The sequence below is a fragment of the Dama dama genome, chromosome X (assembly GCF_033118175.1).
Source record: "Dama dama isolate Ldn47 chromosome X, ASM3311817v1, whole genome shotgun sequence".
NCBI lineage: Eukaryota > Metazoa > Chordata > Mammalia > Artiodactyla > Cervidae > Dama > Dama dama.
Window position 1 is genome coordinate 10,291,441 of NC_083714.1, and position 8,882 is coordinate 10,300,322.

An 8,882-nucleotide genomic window follows, 5' to 3' on the forward strand; every position below is an offset into this window, starting at 1 on the left:
CAATAATTTCCCTCTCCAACAAGGTACCCCAATCAAACAAACTGACTTGTCCCATAAAGGAAAAGCCCAAATTGAGGGGGGAAAACTGTGGAAAACTGTTCAAGAGATGGGAATACCAGACCACCTGACCTGCCTCTTGAGAAACCTGTATGCAAGTCAAGAAGCAACAGTTAGAACCCGACATGGAACAATGGACTGGTTCCAAATTGAGGAAAGAGTAAGTCAAGGCTGTATATTGTCACCCTGCTTATCTATCTTATATGCAGAGTACATCATGAGAAATGCCAGGCTGGATGAAGCACAAGCTGGATTCAAGATTGCTGGGAGAAATGTCAATAACTTCAGATATGCAGATGACACCACCATTACGGCAGAAAGTAAAGAGGAACTAAAGAGCCTCTTGATGAAAGTGAAAGAGGAGAGTGAAAAAGCTGGCTTAAAACTCAACATTCAAAAAATGAAGATCATGGCATCTGGTCCCATCACTCCATGGCAAATAGATGGGGAAACAATGGAAACCATGACAGACTTTATTTTCTTGGCCTCCAAAAATCACTGCAGATGGTGATTGCAGCCATGAAATTAAAAGGCACTAGATCCTTAGAAGAAAAGCTATGACCAACCTAGACAGCATTTTAAAAAGCAGAGACATTACTTTGCCAACAAAGATCCTTATAGTCAAAGCTATGGTTTTTCCAGTAGTCACGTGTGGATGAGAGAGCTGGACCATAAAGAAGGCTGAGTGCTGAAGAACTGATGCTTCTTCAGTTTTGAACTGTGTTGTTGGACAAGATTCTTGAGAGTCCCTTGGACTGCAGGGAGATCAAACCAGTCAATCTTAAAGCAAATCAGTCCTAAATATTCATTGGAAGGACTGATGCTGAAGCTGAAGCTCTGATATTTTGGCCACCTGAGGCGAAGAACTGACTCATTAGAAAAGACCCTGATGCTGGGAAAGATTGAAGGCATTAGGAGAAGGGGACGACAGAGAATGAAATGATTTGATGGCATCACCGACTCGATAGACATGAGTTTGAGCAAGCTCTGGGAGTTGGTGCTGGACAGGGAAGCCTGGTGTGCTTCAGTCCATGGGGTTGCAAAGTCGGACATGACTGAGTGAATGAACTGAACTGAATGTGAGAAGAGGGACTTTCTCCATAGTTCAGTAGGGAACATGAGCATGTGTACATGCTTAGTTGCTTCAGTTGTGTCTGACTCATTGCAACCCTATGGACTTTAGCCCACCAGGCTCCTTTATCCATGTGGATTCTCTAGGCGAGAATACTGGAGTGGCTTGTCATGCCCTTGTCCAGGGGATCTTCCCAACCCAGGGATCAAACCCATGTCTCGTATGTCTTCTGCACTTGCAGGTGGATTATTTACCACTAGCACCATCTGGGAAGCCAGTAGGGAACATAGTGGGGTGTAACTCACTAGGGACTCTCAAGAAATCAAAGGAGCTGTGTTATCTTGAGGAGTTCACTGCATCAGCAGCAGTGGGGCACTTAAGAGAATACAGAACCCATGAGAAGAGGTAGAGTGTGCTTCAGGCACAGCATTAACCAGTGGAGAGTGGCACCCACCTATCAGCTGTCTGAATTTACTTATGGACATACTTGAGACCTCACCCAGCCCCCTCCTAAACATCTGATGGAGTTCTGGTCTTGTTAGTGAAAGGGAGAGCATAGGAGCCAGCCCAACACAGCTTACACAGTCAGTGTATCATCTGATCATTTCCATAGCCCTGGAAGGCAAGTTTTATCCCCAATTCACAAATCACAAGACTGTTTTCTATAGCAGTGAATCTATAATAACTGCCAAGTTGATTCTTCCAGCTTCAAGCCCCAGAGATAATGTGTTTCACACATCATTTCACATCCTGACAACAGGAATTTTAAGTGTATCCCCTAATTTCATAAACTCACTTTATATGTACCTTCCTATTTTTTAAATCTTTTATTAATTATTTTATGACAAAAAGTCATCTGTATTCTTTAGTGGGGAAAGAACAGATGAAAAGATAATCTCCTCTACTGCCACAACCCAGAGAATCTGCAGTCTGTGGGGGAATCCTCTGTCCTCCTGTCCGTTTTTCTTTTTGCCTTCCAGGGCACATAATCTTCAGCAGGGCGCTTTTCAGCAGTGTGAAATTGTCTCTCTGGCTTTGCCTGGGATTCCGACTTGCCCTCTCTGAGTGGGTTTCCCTCAACTTCAGACTTGCCTGCTTTTCTTGCTTTCCCTCATCTGCTGGTTGTCTCTCATTGTCTGGTTTCCTCTCATTCTGGACCTCTGGTTCCTGTTCTGACTTCCTCTCCACTTCCAGCTTTTCTTTCTCGTTTGACTCTCCTTCATTTTCAGGCTGTACTTCATCTTCTGGCCTTCCCTCATTGTCTAAGTTTCCTTCATTTTCTGGCTTTCCTTCATTTTCTCTGTAGACCTTCTCCATGTTGAGATTTGCCCTCCTTTGCCTGTCCTAGGAGACAAAATGGAGACCAAGTAGACAGGATTTAGGTGGTGAAATACAGGTCCTGATAAATAGTTGCCTCTATGATTTAGGATCTTTATCAGCCTATCCCAACTTTCAGGTGCACTCCCGCCCATATATTTTCTCCTTTCTTTCCCTGTGTCTGCAAGGTTGGCACACATATTTACATGAGCCCGCCTTGCAGATACTTCCATAAGTATTTCTCCCTACATTTAAGTGAGCTATGCTGATAAGTCCATAAGAGCAGATTTGTCCCTAAACTTTGCTCTGGTCTTGACTATGCCCATAACAGTTTTAACCTGGTGGTCCCCGACTTAGACTGACCTGCAAGAATTCTGTCCAGTTTCTTTTTCCTCTTGTCTACAGTTGTAAGACTTCTAGAATTGCAGATACAACTGAACAATGGCCAGTTCTCAGATTTCAGAGATACTCTGATATCTTCAAGGGCTTCATAGATACCATGCCTACCAACTCTCACTTCCTTGTTCTCCCCTCTGTCCTCACTAACGATAAAACACCATGCTCCCTTAGGGTCCTGACAAAGGCCATGTATTCTGAGACTGGAATAGAGAGTCTTGGAGGAGGGGTGGCAGATAGTGGCCTCCCCAACTTCACTCAGGCTTTAGGAACTCCTACTTCCAGGGGTTCTGGGGCAGTTGCCCTCTCCCACTGACCTGCACTGGTACTTCAGGTCTTTCCTTTCCTTGTCTGGGTTGGTGCCTACAACCACAGACCTGAAGATCTATAGAGAGACAGGAGACAGATGATGCATGAGGGATTGAGAAGTGAATGACTGGCAAGGGGATACTGATTCTTTTCCCTTGCATACATGCTCAGTTGCTTCAGTCATGTCCGACTCTTTGTGACCTTATGGACTGTAGCCCACCAGGCTCTTCTGTCCATGGGATTGCTCAGACAAGAGTACTGGAGTGGGTTATCATGTCCTCTTCCAGAGGATCTTCCCAACCAAGCATTGCAGGTAGATTCTTTACCACTGAGCCACTGGGGAAACTGATTCTTTTCCCACTGCTTGTCAAAACTTTCCAGCTCCTGCCATCCCCTTGCCCTTTCCCTTGCTTCACTGTTCCCCCTCTACAGTCCCTCCCTAACAGCCTCTGTTTTTCTTTTTGCCATGAGAAATGGCAGAGAGAGATTGTTTCCAAAGTATTTCTATGTTTTCCAATCTTCCTTCCAAATTTCTATCTCACTTTTTCTTGTGAGGTCCAGGGCATTAATGTTCAGAAGACAGAGCAAGCTGTGCTCAGGTCTCTGCCCTCCAAACCCCCACCCCTGGACACCCAGATAGAATGAACCCATCACTCATTCTGAAAATTGGTGATGGTAGAGTCATGGAGCTGGGAAGAAATGTCCAGAGCCTTCCTGCCATGCCCTCCCTCTCCGCATACACAGAAAGACCACATTTTCCTGCAATGCAAGAGATAAATTATTTCCAAACTCAGTTAAAATTTTGGTCCATGTTACCTCCTCTTGACCCTCACTAGTTCAGAAGCCTCTCCTGCCCTATAGGGAGCTGCTTTCCAGACTGAACCTCTGTCCCCCTCCTCTTTAGAACCTCTCTTCCTCCCCTCACCCTTATTCCCCTCTCCCTCTTTTCCAAAATGGATCAAATATGAAGAAGAACAGTCTCGGCCCCTTTGCAAAGGGGTCTGCCTCCCCATTTTGGGTTCCCAGGCTTTGTCCTCTTCCCTCCATCCTGGAGGGATCAGACCATTTCCTCTCCATCCCCCTCCCCTCCCTCCTCCCTCCTCAAATGTCCCTGATAAACTGCCTCCTAGGAGATCCCAAATGGTACCCATTCTCATCTTCTGGCCCTTCTCTATCTCCTCCCACCAAGTCCTCTGTCTCTTGCACCAAATGTATGAACATCAGGGAAGGGGTAGAGAGAATCCAGTCCTGAACCTGCTCTGGTCTTTGCCTTTTGCCACCCCCACCCCCAGGGATCCACAAACGGCAGTGATTTTGTGACCATTTCAGGGAGATGCTTCCTTCTCAAATTTCTTGCTCCCATAAAGGGAAAGTCACTCAGTCATGTCTGACTCTTTGTGACCCCAAGGACTGTAGCCCACCAGGCTCCTCTCTATGGGCTTCTCCAGGCAAGAATATTGGAGTGGGTAGCCATTCCCTTCTCCAGGGGATCTTCTCAACCCATGTCTCCTGCATTACAGGCAGAATCTTTACCGTCTGAACCACCAGGGAACCCTAAGAATACTGGAGTGGGTAGCCTGTCCCTTCTCCAGAGGAGATTCCTGACCCAGGAATTGAACCAGGGTCTCCTGCATTGCAGGCAGATTCTTTACCAGCTGAGCTACCAGGGAAGCCTTGCTGCCATAAGCCAGTCCTTAACTAGGGAAATAAGTGATACCTGGACCTCTCCCCCAACACTCATACAGTTTTCTGCACAAAAATGAATAGGGGTGGGAGAATGAACAGGGGTGCATCTGGAAAGCAGACTGGATCCTGTGTAGCCTCTATTTCTGTTACTATCCCTACCTCAAGTCTCCCCCCAACCCCTGCTCTGGCTGGTACCAACCTGTGACCTGTGGGACTATTGGGCAATTGTCCCCTCTGACCCCCAATCTGAAATCTATCTTCCTCCACGAAATAGGGAGCTGATACCTGGAGGAGAGGGACTTCTGCAGGCGTCAGCTCTGGATCACAGGAAGGAGTGTCACCAGTGGGCTCGAATCCCTAGTTCTCCTTCCTCCTGCAATAAGTGCGTCAGAAGTCAGCCCACTTCCTCCCTTCACTTGCCCCCTCCCAGCTCACCCTCCTTCAGTCCCCTTCCTTCACTGCCTGAGGCCCTGTCCTCATTTTGATCATGACTAATCACAGAGGTCAAATGGGGCCCCTGCTCCCCATGGTATATATTTGTGCTGCCTTATCAGTGGCCATATCTTCTCCCAGGGCTACTGGCCCCACTGGTACGTTTCTGAAGAATTTCTTTCTCTCCTTTGATTTCAAAGCGCCTGTCCCCTCCTACTTCTCTACTCTGACACTGGTTGTCACTCCTTCTGTCTTCACATAATAAGTACAGGGTGGATTGGCAGGTAGGGAAGCAGGTAGTTGAAACAGTGATTTTCTTTTCTTCTAAATAATTGTTTTTTCAGTTTTACTTAATGTATTCCTCAGAGCATGAGTTATTCTTATAAGTTAAATAAAGCTCTTTTCATTTGGGAAAAGAACATGTTTAACATAGAAGAAAAAAACAAGATCCCCAAATTCTGAGAGCAAGTTAAGTTTCTAATATTAATTTTTATTATATAGAAAGTAGATTTGGTTGGCTACATATAAAATAATTTTTTTTAGTTTTCATAAATGTCATGTTCTACTGAAAAATCCATGTATTTAATGTTCCCAAACAATAGCTGAGTGCTAAGTGCACCTGCTGGTACGTGATGCCTAACACAATATCAGTCTTGAAAATCTGGCCTATGGCTATTTCATTCAGAGGTTTAACCATGCACAAAGGCAGTAGAGCATTTGAGGGGTGCCGAACATGGGCTGATCTTCCCTGCCCTACCTGACTGTTGCTTACTCCAAAAATATACATGGAGAAGTGACCAAGATGGTGATTTCAATAAATGCTTTTGGCTCCTCCCCTCCCTCCCCCAAATTCCCACAGAGATTATTCAATTCCAGCAGAGATGGGAATGCTGTTCTGACAATTGGAGACCAAAACAGATCCCTTCTAGATCCCTGCAGCAGAGGGTTTCCATAAGGCCTGTAGAAGTGATTGTTGTGGGGAAAGCCTCCATACCTGCTTGTTGTCTGCCATTATTCCCAGTGCCCAAGTGGAAATTTCCTTGATTCTGTCTATCTGCTGCCTACCACCTAACTAGGGAGATGCAGCATGCTGGGTCTTTCAACTCTATTATCTTTACTTCCAGGGCATCTTGCAGGAGCCTAGCCAATCAGCAGGGTTGCTGCCTGCCAGTCCACACCCACCCTGGCATCCTCTCAGCCAGATTTAGACCAGTGTCAGAATTCTGATAAGCCAACCATACTGATTGACTGGACCAGGTGTTTTCAACTGAGGGAGTCTGTGAACCACCTGAAGTAATAGGCAAGGTTGCATATGTTTAAAAGGTAGTAAAATGTGTAGACTTATGAAAAGAAGATCTGTATCCTAGCAACCTCAGAAATCCTGAGACATGAACTGGTTGGCATCATGAAGAAGCAGGAGCTATGAGGTTGAGAAAAGACAGAGGAGAAGCAGCTACTTGGGAATGAGACAGGAAGAGACAAATAGCAGCAGAGCTATGTTAAAGGAGAGCTCTTACTCCTTGGGTTCAGGCATTCTTAACTAAAGAACTCCCTGGAATAATGTTCAAAATGATGTGCATGTATGTGTGTGTGTGTAGGATATTACTGGGTGTGTACTTTTGACAAGGATAGTATCTATTACTTTCTTCAAATGCTCAAATGGGGTAATGTAAAAAATGAAGGAAGGTCAATTGACCTAGAAAATATATTTTCACATACATCTTTTTTCAAATAGGACTATTTCTCAGGAGAAATTAACATTAATGGTTAACCATTTTAATGTGTACAACTCAGTGGCATACAGTACACTCATAATGTTGTGAATCTATCACCTCTATCTAGTTCCAAAACATTGTCATCAATTCCATACCCATTAAACAATCACTCCCAATTCTCCCTTTTCCCTAGTCCTTAGCAACAACTAATCTACCTCCTGATTCTATGGAATATTTTATATAAATGGAATCATGCCATGTGTGACCTCTTATGTCTGACTTCTTTCACTTAGCATAATTTTTTCAAGGTTCATCCACATTGCAGCATGTACAGTATTTCATTTCTTTTTATAGCTGAATATACTTCATTTTATGTCTATATCATATTTTGTTTATCCATTCAAACATTGATGGATATCTGGGTTGTTTCCACCTTTTGAAAATTGTGACTAGTGCTGCCTTAAACATTTAGGTATGTTTTTTTATGTGGATATGTGTTTTTATTTCTTTTGAGTATATGCCTAGGAATGGAGTTGCTAGGTCATATGGTAATTCTATGTTTCTATGTCTATTTGAGGAACTGCCAAACTGTTTTCCATAGTGGCTGCAATATTCTGCATTCCTACCAGCAATGTATGAGGGTTACAATTTCTCCACATTCTCCAAAACAATTGTTAATTTCCATTTTTTATTCCTATAATCCTAGCTGGTGAGAAGTAGCTTTGATTTGCATTTTCCTAATGACTGATGAAATTGAGCATCCTTTCATGTGCTCATTGGATATTTACATACCTTCTCTAGAGACATATCTATTTAAGTCCTTTGCTTATTTTTAATTGGGCTGTCTTTTTGTTGTTGAATTGCAGAAAATTTTCATATATTCTAGATTGTCTTCACTTTTTGATAGTGTCCTTTGATTCACTGAAGTTTTAAATTTTTATGAAGTCCAATTTATCTGTTTTTCTTTTGTTATTCATGCTTTTAATGTCATATCTAAGAATTTATTGCCAACTCCAAGGACATGAAGATTTATCACATTGTTTTCTTCTAAGAGTTTTAAAGTTTTGGCTCATGTATTTAGGTCTTTGGTTCATTTTGAATTAATTTTTTATGGTTTGAGTTAATTTTTATATATGAATTTATAAGATTCAAAGATTCTTTTGATGGCAGGGCATAATACACTATCACTTGAATGGATCAAAAGGCATTTTTACAAAAAAAACTGCAATTTACTCTTTGATGTCTTGACTTCTGTTTTAAGCTTGATTATTTGGGGTATTTGAGTGGCCCAAGTAGTAGAGGATATTTGCAGAGAGTAGGAAATAATTTGCCCTAAATAGCATAGAAAACATTTTATTGTGAGAATTAAAAGGAGGAAAACAAATAGAAGAATAAAGAGTCTTTGTAGACCAACCATAACCAAATTCCTTATTTATATGGCATTAGCCAAGAAAACAAATCTGAAGTTTTCAAGGTCTCTAACAATATTTTTGGTAGACTTGAAGAGTGTTATAAGTATAATTATATATTTTTATGACAAAAATATCTTGGTGACAAATCCAATAGTTATATTGTTGGAGGGTATAAACTGATAGTTTAGTAAAATATATAGAAAAAGTTAGTAGTATTTATAGCTAAAGAGAAGAAGTAGTTGTGTCCATGGTCAGAGACATAAAACAGGAGATAGTGATAGAAAGTTGGAGTTGGGGAGTAGGATAAGGTGCTAAGAAGTGGGAAGTCCTCTTTCTAGGTACTTGAGGAGTGTTCTAGGAGGTAGTTTCTTCCTGAGGAAAGCAATAATCTCCATTAATTTTTATAGTGGCATTAATAGTAATAACCTCTATAAGATTTCCCTTCAGACATAGGAGTAGAGATGTGTATACGTTTTGGCAGTGAGC

At 42.5% G+C, this 8,882-nt stretch overlaps 1 pseudogene; it reads right to left on the reverse strand.

Annotated features, from left to right (window-relative positions):
- Positions 1-2,030: 2,030 nt before the first annotated feature.
- Positions 2,031-2,446, reverse strand: LOC133052201 (transcription elongation factor A protein-like 5; annotated as a pseudogene).
- Between the last annotated feature and the right edge of the window lie 6,436 nt (positions 2,447-8,882).